The following is a 12,721-nucleotide window of genomic DNA, read 5'->3' as shown; positions in this document are numbered from 1 at the left end:
TTCATATTTATCTCGACTTTAAATACCGGCTCCTCGACTAATGTTCGAGCTTTACGGCCGAGCCTTTTGCTCTCCATCAGGCCGTTCAGTATGCCCGCCGCCACTGCCATTCATCGTATGTACTCTGCTCTGACTCACTCGGTGCTCTTCAGAGCCGTGGAGCTCCCTATCCGGTCCATCCCTTGATTCAACGGATACAGCAGTCCCTCCATTCTTTCGCTGATAATGGTTCTCCTGTCAGCTTTCTGTGGGTTCCCGGATATGTAGGAGTGCCTGGGAATGAGGCTGCGGATGCTGCAGCAAAGGCTGCAGTCCTCCTGCCTTGGCCAGCCTCCCATTGTGTCCCGTCATCTGACGTTCGTGGGGATGTTTGTAAGAGGCTTGTGTCGTTGTGGTAGGATGCTTGGTCATCCCTCCAAGGAAACAAGCTCCGGGCAGTAAAACCACTCCCAACTGCTTGGACAACCTCCTCCCAACCATCTCGGCGAGAGGAGGTCCTTCTGACCAGGTTGCGGATTGGGCATTGCCGGTTTAGCCACCGCTACCTGCTTTCCGGTGACCCAGCCCCGCAGTGCCCTTGTGGTCAGGCATTAACAATACGCCATGTTTTATTGTCGTGTCCCTGCTTTAGCCAATCTCGTGTTGTCCTGTCCCTGCCATCTACTTTACCGGATATTTTAGCTGATGACGCTCGAGCAGCTGCTCGTGTTCAAAGTTTTATAACTTTGACTGGCTTGTCGAAAGACATCTAACCTTTTTACTTATTTTATCTGCATCTTTGTCAGGTCTTTCTGGTGTCCCCCCCTCCCCTCCCCTTGAGTTTTACTAGATTCCATGTGCTCTAACAACAGTGGCTGGGCGCTAATGACCTCAGTAGTTGGGCGCCCTTAAACCCCACCAAAATAAAAATAAAAAACTGTCACATAGTACACTTCAAGATACCTCCACTATCTTCTTTGTAAATTAGATATACTTTTCTGCATATCACATTAACACTATCCACAGCATAAAGTGGCTTCTTTCTATTCATTCACTATGAAACAAAACAGTCTCACTGGTTCTGAGTGTACAGCTACAATGCAGTGAGGCTGATACACTGATGCCAGTAGCCACTGATGCATTTTTACAGGAGAATGCCATCAATAGCTATTTGCATGCCTAGAGTGCTATATTTCAGTCACATTGTAGTCTGCTGTGAACAACAATAGCTACTGACTGTAGTTTGGGGGCTAACTGAGCATGTGCTAATCAACACAAAATACATAATTCACATAGAAAATAACTATCCTAACCCTAACCAACAATGTACCTTGAACAAACTGCTTGCATCAGTAAGAAGCTGCCTAACAGGGTTGTGTGACTCAATTGAAATGAAAACTTACGTGCTGGCCCTGTATGTTAAGTATTCGTGGGCAAATCCTCAACACATTAAACTTCCTTACCTCTGGGGCAGCTATTAGCGTGTTGGAATCCAAAATATGAACTCTGATGAAGAATTATTCTAACACAGTAACCCTCTAGAACAGGTCAATACACCCCTAAATAGACAAAGCTCATAAAATCATAATGTATTGTTGAGGCCAGTGTCCTCCTGCTTTGAGGTATGCAGTCATTACAGTACTTGCAGATGGTTTAAATTGTTTCAATCAGGATTCCCGTTAATCATGTGACCTTTATGGCTTCCTATCAACATGACACTACTAATACAGAAGAAAGTGAGTCACATATGAATTTAAAGTTCTGCTACACTACATGGCATGCCATTTGCGACATCTGCCACATGAACTGCTGTGGCTCAATGCTTTGTGATCTGCTGGTTCTCAGTAACTTGAAATCCATTGGAGACACTATCAGAATTATACATGACATAATTTCTTTATCTCCTAACTGTGACAGTCTGTAATGTTATAATGGTCTGTTAGTCCTTTCACCTTTAATGAGGGGTGTTCATTCCAGCAAAGTAAGCTTTACTTTTATCTCGGTCACTGGCAGTATCCTTACACCAGCCTTCAAACACCTAGCAGCTGTGGTCTCATTACCACAATGTTGACTTGATTTTTGTGGGCACATTTGTCCTTCTCTGTGACAGTGGCTGTATATGCCAGCTGTAGTGAATTCAGAAAATTAAACTCAATTAAAATTCAAATATTTGTGTTTCTTCACTTGTGATTATTATGCAATTTTCATCAATGTCACTTTATTAAAATTTTACATGTATCTGCTTGTCACTGCACATGATTTCTAATCTCCATCACTATTTTAGTTTAGCAACTTCTTGAAATTAAGATGAGCAAGTGCAGCAAGATGACAACCACTGCCGCATTTCAAGGTGTTTGATTTACACTCAGATTCTGTTGATGTAAAGTTATTCAGCTTTTTAATTTTTTGCAGATGCCGCAGAAGTTGAATATGGAGGAACTATTGGCAGGTGAGATTTTTTGCTTTCTTCAGTAGCTTAATTACACATTAAAGTTACCACTTTAATATTTTGTTACATGATACTTTATTTTTCATCTTTGTCTTTGATGTTAATGCTTCATTGGTGGTGTGCTAAATTATTTTTGTGACACAATTTTTTCAAAATTGTATACTGTAACTTAACACTGTATGTTAATTATGTAGTACACAATTCATACTGAAAATTGGCAGTGTTATTGTAACTAGAAAAGATTGGTTACAAATGTGCAGTTGCATTGAAATTGTGTACTGTGGTATATTGTGAGGAAATGTGGTCAAAGAGAAAGAAAACAAATTTTTAAGTACCAATTTGACATTTAAAAATATGCCATTGTAATGTTAAGCAAACATTACAAATAGGCACACTACGATAAGTAGTAATGAATTTTGCCACCTGATTGACGTGTGAAATAGCCTGGCCCATCTGGGTGCCACAGTTACTCTCAATCTTTTGCTTGCCAAGAGTGTAATTGACTACCCAGTGACAACATGCTACTGAGTACAAGGTGCCTGACTTGTTGGTAGCTTCACAGTCTGTGTACTGCATTCTCGATACCCATCTCATACTCCTGTCACCGCCTCCACTCCCATACCAGCTTCCCTAATTTGAACATGTGCAAGTTCCCCTTAACTTATCCTTAAGTTCCACAATCCTCCTTCCCTCAGTAGTTGATACACCTACACCGCCCTTTTCCATGCATAGCTCTGTTCCTGTTCCCGTTCCTGTACCTGTATCTGTACCTCCTATATTACACCCTCTGCCACCCATCCCCTTTCTGACATCCTCATTCAATCTGTCCACCACAACTCCTCGTGCAGTTGGCCTGCAGGTTTAAGACAATTTATCTGATTGGCAGAAGGACAGAGCATGGCAAATGTTATTCCAGACTTAGCCTTTTACTGCTTACTTCCAGATTAAGCCTTTCATGGCCAAATGAACATCTTAGGCTGATGCATAAGACTGTAGTGTTTCCTATAAGTTAAAAAACGCAGGCTATACATAATGGACACTTAAATCATCATACATAGTATAATTTGTTTCATTGTTCACTACAGTCTGTTGGGATAACTTTCTGAATCCACAACTGTAGAAATCATGTGGTTTTGTAGCAAAGAGCCATGTTCGAAGTGTATTTTCACCCCAAAGGAAGTATGCCAAGATCATTGAACAGAGAGCACAAAAGATGAAATCTGTGGGTGCAAGATCAGGTGAAAAGATTGGTGCAGAATGACTTCTCAACCCAATTGTTGTATAGTATTTGTTGCCAGTCTACCAGAATGCTGGTGGCTGTTATTGTGGAATAGCATCAGTTCACACACTATTCCTGGTTGTTTTTCTGGGACTGCATCTGGAGGGTTACTAATGTCAGAACAATCACCCTTTAAATGAGAAAAAACTTTTTGTGCCTAGCTCTGTCACATGGCATTATCCCCATACATGGTGAGAATGTTACCATTGAAACCACTTATTCATAAATACCACTGTTCTCATTTTGCCCATTTAGACATTTTAAATTAAAATCTAGCAGTGCTTTGTGTTAATATAATATTCATAGATTGACTATTTACCTAAAAGAATGTGTCCACATTAAGTGAGAACAAGTTAATGTACTTTGTAAAAATGGTGAAAAAGCACACTGTATCCTTTGAGTCCTAGGCATATGAACTTGTCTTAGATCACATGTAATGCCCCCAACAACACAAAGCACAAAGATGGGACAGGCCGACTTAAAGCATACAATGTGTGCTCACTGTTACAATTATTGGTATCGGCTGTGTAAGTAACACTAACAGGGTTCACAGTTTTCACTCAAGAAGTATCTCTTTTATGCTCCCAAAATTTAATGTTATAATGATCTACAGACATCATAATTGTTTTGATGGGTTGTTTCAAAAAAATATGAACAAAACAATCGAAATTTGTGACAAGGCTGAAGATATATTGGTACATAGGACACTGCATAGAACTATATAGGATATTGTAGAAGAAACTGTAGATGTGCTCCAAGGAAGTGTGTTTGGGGCCCTTGATGTTGATGTTTTATATTAATGACATCACAGACATTCTTCTTCTTATTATTGTTTTTTAATTTGGGGTATCTAATGACCACATACTAATTTCAATGCTTCCTCCTTTGTTCTTCTTCTTTGTTTTCTTCCAGGTTTCCTTCGTCTTCACTATCTATTCCTTTTTTTTTTCTCATCAGACCATTCTGACCCTGTCTTCTTCTTCCTGCCTTGGAATTCTTCCATTTGCAACACTTTCTTCTTGAAAATCTTTCTTTCTGCTGGGTCTTTTTCTTGTATTTCTTTCCAAATCTTTCCTAACTACTTGAATCCATGTTATTGTTGACATCTTGCCCCAAAGATGCTTAATAATCTGTTTGGTTAACCTGCTGTTCGCTCTGTATAAATGTCCAAAAAATAGTAGTCAGCTCTTGTGCAGCATTTCATTTGTTTTTCCTATGCTGCAATATAGTTCATTACTTCTTAATATTCATACTTCTGGATTTCCTAGCAGCCTGAGTATTTTTCAAATGATTCTTCATTCTAGGACTTAAAGTTTGTATAATTCATAATTCAACATTAAACATCCACTTGCATAGAGACATTCTGGTTTTACTACTGTACTGCAGTGCTGTATTATCAAATTTTTAGACAGACACAACTTGTGGTAAATGTTCATGGTTATATCAAATGCTTTCTCCATTTTACATACTCTTTTTTCACTACAGCAAATATTTTTGAAGCCATTGCTTTGAATCTTTCCTCCCAAATATTTAAATTTAGAAAACCTCTTTATCTGTTTGTTATCTGTTACTAGGATTTCTCGGACATTTTCTTATGTTTGTCATAATTTGTTTTCTACAGAAACTTTTAAAGCTGCTTTGTTGGCTATTCCTTCGAAGAGGTTGATTTGTATTTCTGCATTTGTTATATTTTCATAGAGAATGGCATAATCATTTGCAAATACTAGACACTGAATTTCAATATCTCACTTTCCTGAAGTCTGCAGTCTCATTGGTGACAGCTTATGTTCTTTTGGCCTTTGTTTCCATTTTCTTACTATTTCCTCTAAGATGCAGTTGAGGGGATGTGGAAACAGGTTGTCACACTGCATTTCACTGGTTATTTAGAGTGCCTTAGGTATTTCACACCAAAACTTTACTTATGCTTCAGTGTCTGGGTGTTTCATGAGTAAGGTTCGCTAGTTTCGTGTAATGCCAAATTCTCGAGTCACTTTATCCGCTGTTTACCTGTCAATCAAATCAAATACCTTTCTAAAATCTGTAAATGTTAAAACTATTTCTTTAGAATTCATAAGTCTGTGACAGATTATGGACTTACAGTTGAAATTCTGTTCTGAGCCAGATTTGCTCTTTATAAATCCACTCTGATATTCTCCCAAATTGCTGTCAAGTGTTGCTTCTACCTCGTTTAGTAATATTGTTGAAAATATTTTACAGCCCACTGGCAACAGATATATACCTCTGCAATTATTTAGACAATGCTTGTCACCTTTATTGTGCACAGGATGGATAGCAGCCATTTTCCAGTCGTCTGGAATCTTTACAGTTTCCCATATTTCTTCAGACATAATCTTAAGGTTAGTTGTCATTTTTGCTTGAGACCAGTTATGGTTGAGATGATTTTATAATATCTTCAGTGCTTTGTTGTTTTTCAGGTTTTTTGTTGCTTTTTTAGTTTGTTTAGCTGTAGGTGGTTGATCTGTTTCCGTTTTCATCAAATATCTGGAAATTCTAGCAAACAACTCAGTTCTCTACAGTTAGAGTTGATCAAAGTACTTTCTTAGTAATTTACAGGTGTGGTTATTGCTTAGACCTGTTTTACCATTTTAATCTCTGATGTAAATACTTGGAGCATGGCAGCCCTTTAGATGATTTTTAAATGTCTGACACAGAGTTTGGAAGGATAACAAAGATTCTCCAACTCATCCTTCCTGCAGACGTTGTTGTTGTTGTTGTTGTTGTTGTTGTTGTTGTTAAGTCATAGAACACACACACACACACACACACACACACACACACACACACACACACACACACACACACACACACACACAAACAACAACACTCTAAAAGACCCCCTTCATTCATTCAGTATTAAATAGACAATTATTAAAATCCCAACGATCCTCTTCTGTGTCTCATTGCATGTATAGTTTATTGAAATAACTGCCCTTTAGAAGCCTAAGCATCAGCAGGACAGTGTGGTGACCCACGGAATACCTATTTCCACAGCCGAGCACATAGTTCTCACTGAATGCTGCTGGTACAACTGTCCAGTGCTGAAGGTGCATATTGTCCCATGACGTACAAGTCACCACACACAAAATGGAAATAAATCTAATGAACAATATCTATATGTATGACAAGTATGTAACTATGTTCATACTGTATTAATGACATTCTTTCTTAAAATGTCATTCATTGTTAAGAAGGCATGGGTATGTGCATCACTGCTTTGAAGCGGTATGTATAGGCATATTCCATGAAAATTGTGTGCTAATGGACACTGTCTAAAGTTTTATTTTTACACGGACCATGAATGTGGCTTTGTGTTTCTTAGTAATGTCTTCTGAGATAAGTTACAGGCGAACTATGGCAACGGTGTGTGTTAAAATTAGCATATGTGCCAGTCATTACCACCATAATTTGGGACTAGCAGATAAAGCACATCACTAAAGTAGTAAATAAAGTTATTAAAAGATGCTTTCCTCTGTGTGTGTACAGTTGCAGCTGCTGGAAGACGGCGGCAACTTGAGGAAGATACCGAACCCAGGACAGAAGCACGGGCTGGGAAAGCCAGGCACTCAGTGGGTGAGTAGTAATTAGAGCCCACAGTGGGAGGCTTGTGCATCAAATGTATCAGGACACCTATTAGTGGACATTAAGATGCAGCGTATCCACCCTTCTCCTTTATGGTGACTTGAACTGTTCTGTTAGTACTTTCATTCAGACGTCTGAACCTCTGTGAAGGAATGATAGCCCATTCTTCCTCAAGAGCTGAACCCAAAGAAGGTAGAGATGTTGGACATTAGGTTTGGAGTGAAGTCACCATTATAACTCATCCCTAAGATGATCCATTGCTTCCAGATTGGAACATTGGCAGGCAGGCTCATTTCAGGAATGTCATTGTCCATAAACCTTTGCCTCACAATGCTGCTCAATGACAGGCGGTATTATTGAGCTGATTGTCACTCTTTGAACTCTTCCTCTGCTGTAGACAGTACACTACTGTGAAATACATAATTGTCCTTCTGCAATTAGCATTTCCTAAAGTGCAATAAGAGGACAACAAGTTAACAATGTGGAATTGCATACTTCGACACTGCCTCCTCTGGTACTGAAGATGATGGCAGGTAAAGTTCAGCCAGCATTCAGCAAACCCAAATCCTTCAATCACATTGCCATGGAGTATAGAATGATTTGTCACTTTGCTCCCAGTCCGTTGCTTCCAGTTGTCCACTGTCCAGTGGACATTGCTCATTACGTGACCTTCAGTATTGTTTAATGTTGAGAACAGGAGTGTGCAGTTTTGGAAAACTGTTCAACCATTGCAACCAGGACTGCGGAGAGTAAGGTGTGGCACTTTTTCCCTTTCGTGTTGTATGTCTGTCATCTGGCTGCACTTTTTTCCTCTCACTTGGGGAACATGTCTGGGGTATTCTTGGGAATGTCCAGCATTCTGTTGCGAACAGTCTCGCCTTTGTTTTCTGCTCCATTTTCCTTTCTTTGTTTCCCTTCTCCTCTTGTTCCCTGTGTGCTCCTAAAGGCTGGCCCATGCATCTGACGTGTAAGAGGTGACTAGGTGACTCATAATTCCCAGCCCCGGGTTGGCAGGTAGGGTTTGCATGTTCCCCCTGCTATAGGCCAGTCTCAGGGTGGGGTGTTTGTTTGAGCTGTAACCTTTCCAAATTGCCGATTGTTCCCTCTGTCAGGTGTTCGGGAGGTGTGACGTGAGGTGTGAACAATGACCTAAGGGAGGTTCACTTCCTTCTGAAGGCACAGAGTTGGAAGGAGCACGCGATCTGAGACACTGGCAATTGTGGGAGACTTCCTCGCGATGAGTCAGCCATCTTCCCTCTCAAAACCTACAAAATGTAAATGCAATGATGCTAATGATTCGAAGGCCCTTTCCACTGCACCATGGTTACTTGTGGTCTCAGGTACTGAAAACAGTCGTCCTTCACCACAGTAAATCCGTTCATCATTCAGAAAGGTGCAGTTGCTGGCCCTGTGAAATCCTGCTCTCATTTACAGAATGACACTTCGGTTTTGGAGACCACTTCTGATTCTCAAGCACAAAAACTGCTTGCTGCCTCACTTCTCCACAGTTACCTTTTTCATCTGGAGGTCCACAGGACTTTGAATTCCTTGCAGTTTGTAATTTATACCAGGCTGCTCGATGGTCTAACCGAGACTCAAATACAATCTTACCTCTCTGATCTGGGTGTAATTGCCATTCATCATGTAATGAAAATGGTAGATTCCTCCTTAGTGCCTACCCACACTTTCTTTCTGTCCTTTAATAGAGTGGTGCTTCCATCCTAACTCAAAGCAGGCTATGAAGTTTTCACCGTCTAGCCATACATTCCAAACCCGATGTGCTGCTACCAGTGTCATCCTTTTAACCACTCTAGAACATCCTGTCGACACCCAGCCACATGTGTTGCCTGTGGTAGGGATGTGCACGAGGGCTATTGTCCACCTACATCTCCATACTGTATCAACTGCAATTGCGGCCATGCCGACTCTTCTCAGGAATGTCCAGTGTATCTTGATGAGCAGGCTGTTCAAGTGATGCAGTTAAAGGAAAAAGTGCCTTATCCAGTTGCTCGCAAGTTACTGGGTAGTCGCAAACCCTGTGCTCTCCTGTCAGGCATTTATAGTTCTGTTTTTGTTACCCCTCGCTCCATGAAAGACGTGTCCATGCAGACATGCGACCTCCAACTCAACTCTGAGGTCGTAAAATCGGCCAGTGTCAAGGTACCATCGTCATCCCTCCATCGTGCGGTGCAACAAACAGTCAAACTCTAGTCTCAAGGGGCGAAGCCACCAACTACACAACCGGTAGGCTGGAAAGGGCAGGAGGAGTACTTCCATGAAGACTTACTCCGTCCCTTGCACCAAACAACACTTGCGTCTTCATCTAACTGGGAGGGCTCAAAGACATCCTCCAAAGGCGAATGGTCCACTCCTTTGTCACCTTGGAGGTCCTCTTCGATGGTGTCTGCACGTGATACCATAGCCCGGCCAGCCTCCATGTTGCCGGTGTGCACCAACAACTGTTTTTCGGCATTGGACTCCACAGACTGACCGCACAAGCGAACTGATGCTTCTGTGGACTCCATGGAGCAGGATCCTCCTGTGTCTGTGCTCTGTAGTAGTGCCTCTTCCTCAGCTGTCACTCAGCATCTGTCGAGGTGACACCCGCACATCTCTTCATCGTGACTGTTCTCCAATGAAACGTTCACCACCTTCGGTCCCACAATTAGGATTTACAGCTGCTTTAAGTGTTGCACTCTTATGACCACTTTGAGCTTTATATTTCTTACTGATTTGGTGTGACCTTCCCCCTGAGGTCGAACAAGAGTCGAACAGGAAAGGAAAAACGGACACGACAGACTGAGCAAGACATCAAGGACAGCAACAACAAGCAATAAGCAATGGGGTCACAAATGAAAACCTCACAAAATGGACAACGGCCACTCCTACATGGAAGTAAGCCAAGTAAACATGATGGCTGTAAGAGATATCGAGAGACTCACGCGAATATCAGACTGCTTCGCTGAGTGAGATGCAGGCGCTTATATACACAATAGGGTGTGTTGCTATTGGCTGCTGGGACCACGTACTCGACAGTGCAGCCCTCACATTACATGCAGGCGAGTAGTGCATGCAGCCATGCCTGACGACGCAACGGCTACAGAGACCTCTAGTGGTAATCGAGGTCCATGCCGTCTGGCACAGATTCGAAATGCATGGCACTCGGTACCAGATCCCTCCCCTCTCAATCTAACACGTAGGGGTGGAAAGGCCCCAAACAGTGATGCAGTGGTCAGCAGATGGGAAGAGACCTGGGCTGGTCATCTGCTGTTGGCGGGGTGGAAGAGACATCTGAGGTGTTCACGACGGCCGACCCAAAGGCTAGGGCAGCTGAGGGAGCTGCTGATCCACCTGGGGGTGGGAGGGCCGGTGGCAGGCTGGCAGGGAGGCAACAAATGGGGGGCAGTGGCAGTGACTCAAGGACCATGTCTGTACCTGAAGGAGGTAGCGGTTGAGGAGGTGGTGGCGGGAGTCCCGCAGGGAAATGAGTGTGGAACTGTTTATGATGGTGGCACTCCAACCCTTTTCACATGTCCACTGACATCTCACGCCACTCACGGGCTGCGATGACTGTGGCAAGTGTCCAAACCCACCTTGCTCCTGTAAACGTGGGCCCACACTATTGTGCTGGGGGCGTAATGTTGAGAGGGCCAAGAGAAGGGGCAGTAAGAGGATGGCATCAGCAAATGCAGCAGGGTCCATGGCTGTCACCCATAGAGGAGCTCCACCGAACTACGTCTGTCAATTGGCGTGGTGCGATAGGTGCTCAAGAACAGGGTGAGGGCCGATGTGGTTGGAGACGTTTCGACCACCTTCATCAGGTGTTTAAATGTGTGGACAATCCTCTCCGCTGCGCCATTGGAGGAAGGGTGGAAAGGCGGGCTATGGATATGTTTGATGCCATTGGCCAGGCAGAATTCATGGAAGGAGGACACCATGAATTGGGGGCCATTATCGTAGACCAATGTGTGAGGCAGGCCCTCAATGGTGAGAACCTGGGCCAGGGCCGTGAGTGTGGCCTCCTCATTGGTGGATGCCATGCGGATGACATGTGGTTATTTGGAGTAGGCATCAATGGTAAGTAGCTTCATAGACCCCAAAAACAGGCCCTAAAAATGAAGATGGATATGATCCTATGGCTGGAGAGGCACAGGCCAGGGTGAAAATGACTGAGGAGGGGCTTGCCTGGTGACATGCACACAAAGTGCACCCACAGACCAGGTGGTCAATATCACCATTGATGTCGGGCCAATACATGTGCCAACGAGCCAAAACATTCGTGTCGGACGTACCCCAGTGCCTGTGGTGTAACAAAATGAGCACTACATGCCACAAATTCAGAGGGATGACCACCCGATGGGCATCCAACTCCATGGCTAACAGAAAGACATCATCGACCACGGGAGCCTGTGGTATAGGTGGTGCCAGGGGCTGACGTCGGTCTGCATCTGATGAGTAATATAGAAGGGCCACCAGTGGACCACATAGCTTAGAACCTGCCACAAGATAGGTCTCGACATGTAGCTGTGGCAATGTGAGCAGCCATAAGAGGCAGACCATACAGCATGTCCTGGTGGGTGAAATCAGAGTGAAAACAGAGGACCTTCCATTTTTAAAACACAGGATTGGGGTCTGCTGGGAGACATGACAAAGTGTCTGTATTAGCATGGTAGGCGGTGGGCTTATATCGGATGGTGTAAGTGTAATCACATAAAAATAACGCCCAGTGGTGGAGACATTGAGCCGTCCACTCTAGAAGGTGAGAGTAGTGCCCAAAAAGCATAACTAAGGGTTTATGGTCTGTCAGGAAGGTGGACTTCGTTCGCCGCAAAGAGATAGTTGTGAAATTTTTGGACGAGGAACACTATCGCCAGGGCCTCCTTTTCAATGTGGGAGTAGTTCTGTTGTGCTGGGGTCAACGTCTTAGATGCATAAGCGATGGGCTGTTCAGAGCCATTGGTATTCTGATGCATGAGGAAGGCCCCAATGCCATATGCTGATGCATCAGCTGCCACAGCCAAGGGGCGGTCTGGAAAGAAGGGAGTAAGGCAAAGGGCGGGCTTCAGCATCATCTTTAAACAGAGAAAAGCCTGGTAACAGGCAGGAGTCCAGTCAAAAGGTACCCCTTTGCGACACACATGATTGAGGGATTGAGCTACAGAGGCAACCTGGGGTAAGAACTTCAAGTAATGAGTAACCTTTCCGAAAAACACCTGGAGTTCAGATAAGTCCTTGGGATGAGGACCACCTCAATGGCCACAACATTACAACACAAAGGTTGAATGTTATCTTTGCTAAGCCAGTGGCTTAAGTATTCCACTTCTGGTTGAAGAAAACAACACCTGTCCAGCTGACAGCATGAACCTGCAGACTGGAGTGCTTAAAATAAGGCGCTGAGATTTTGCAAATGTTCC

The sequence above is a fragment of the Schistocerca nitens genome, chromosome 1 (assembly GCF_023898315.1).
Source record: "Schistocerca nitens isolate TAMUIC-IGC-003100 chromosome 1, iqSchNite1.1, whole genome shotgun sequence".
NCBI classification, from domain to species: Eukaryota; Metazoa; Arthropoda; class Insecta; order Orthoptera; family Acrididae; genus Schistocerca; species Schistocerca nitens.
The sequence above is the reverse complement of the archived record's forward strand: the minus strand, read 5'-3'. Positions refer to the sequence as shown.